Source organism: Macrobrachium rosenbergii, chromosome 44 (genome assembly GCF_040412425.1).
Source record: "Macrobrachium rosenbergii isolate ZJJX-2024 chromosome 44, ASM4041242v1, whole genome shotgun sequence".
NCBI lineage: Eukaryota > Metazoa > Arthropoda > Malacostraca > Decapoda > Palaemonidae > Macrobrachium > Macrobrachium rosenbergii.
This window is the reverse complement of record NC_089784.1, coordinates 40,185,570-40,187,184: the sequence shown is the minus strand read 5'-3', so window position 1 is coordinate 40,187,184 and position 1,615 is coordinate 40,185,570. Positions and strand designations below refer to the sequence as shown.

General features: G+C 43.3%; 1 protein-coding gene across 1 annotated transcript in view; it reads left to right on the top strand.

Moving 5' to 3' along the window:
• Positions 1-1,615, top strand: part of LOC136829549 (uncharacterized) — a 112,809-nt gene that overhangs the window by 62,042 nt on the left and 49,152 nt on the right. The window lies entirely within an intron of this gene.

The window sequence follows — 1,615 nt, the reverse complement described above, 5'->3', positions numbered from 1 at the left end:
ATACTTTAACTGGTGAATATACACCTCACGGGGAAATACTGATACCTTATCACAATATTTTTCTATATGTCAATTATGGTGCAACACAGTGGAAAACTGAGGTTTTAGAGTTATATGTGAATGGAAAAAGTGTTGATTGCATTCTGTGAATGGTCTAGGCTAATATATCAGAAAATACATGGTCCATTTTGTATAATCTGCAAAACATTAGGAAGAACAAGGATTTTGGGAATATAACCCAACCTTACCTTATAAAGCTAACTAATTTAGGGCACCAGGTCTTATGACCTTTATGACCACCTCCTCACCCAATCTAACCAGGAGCACAGTTTGTCATTGCTCTGATCCACCCTAACCTTATCCTAACAACCTAAGATAGTGGTTAATCTGTCAAGGGCATATGGCAGAAGGGCAAACTTCCTCTTGACCACACTGGACCCCTCCCAAGACCCCTTCACCCTAACCTGACCTAGATTACCATAAAGCATAAAGGTTACATAGAAATTACTTCCCTACCCAACTGTGCATATCATGTCTGACTGCCTCCTTGCATATTCCTCGACCATAATATTAGGAGGCACAGCTAGAAGACACATAAACCTAGTTCCTCTTATCCCAATTCCTGTAGTTGACTTCAGTTAGCTGTATGTTGTTTTTGGGGGAGAAGCCTTTATGAATACAGTAGACAGGATTATTTGGAGAAGGATAAGGAGGTAAAATATTACTTTAAACCATCATCACATTCCTGAGTTGAAAATTTTTGTAGGCTTTCATGTGTGCATTGAATATTTGAGTGTCATTTTATTAGCAAATGAGCAGTTTTAGAGATACTGTAATCCCCCCCACTTATATTCTACAATATGGGGACCACAGTGGGGACATGGGATTTTGGGTAGAGGAAAAACAAGACAAGTGAAATACAAGGATGGATTGAAACTAACCAAACTTAAGAAGCTGGGTCCTTATGTTTCCCTCCCATCCCTCAACCTAATCAAAGCAAGGGGGCTGGGTCCTCACTTTCCCAGGGGGCTTCATCCTCCTCCACCCCCACCTGACCTAATTAGGGTGCCAGGGGGCTTCACCCCCTGGGCCCTCTACCTAACCTAACATGGGACAACCTGGTCCTTACCCAACCTAGCTGGAGCCTTACCTAGCCAGGGGGCTTTTTCCACCTTGGACCCCCCCCCCTCCACCAGGGGCGTTCCTAGACATTTTTTGGCCCGGGGCACAGGCCTTTGGGGCACCTCTTATGGGGTGGGAGGCAAGCGAAGCAAGACAAAGCAGCTTGGGGGGGTTGGGGGGTGGAATTTTTTAGAATATTAGCACTTGTAGGATCATTATAAAGGCACTTGTAAATGCAGAGTTAAGTATACCTCAGTTTTTTGCAGACCACTGGGCTGATTAACAGCTCTCCTCAGGGCTGGCTTAACCGAAGGATTAGATTTATTTTACGTGGCTAAGAACCAGTTGGTTACTCTTATAGTACAGTTTGGACATTTCCAATGGGACCAGTTTCAAAGGCATTTAGGGTTGTGGAATGTGTCCGTACCCCTGACATGAAATTATAGCGGGAAAGGAAAGTGTGTTAATTTCTACCAACTTAACAAGAAATAAA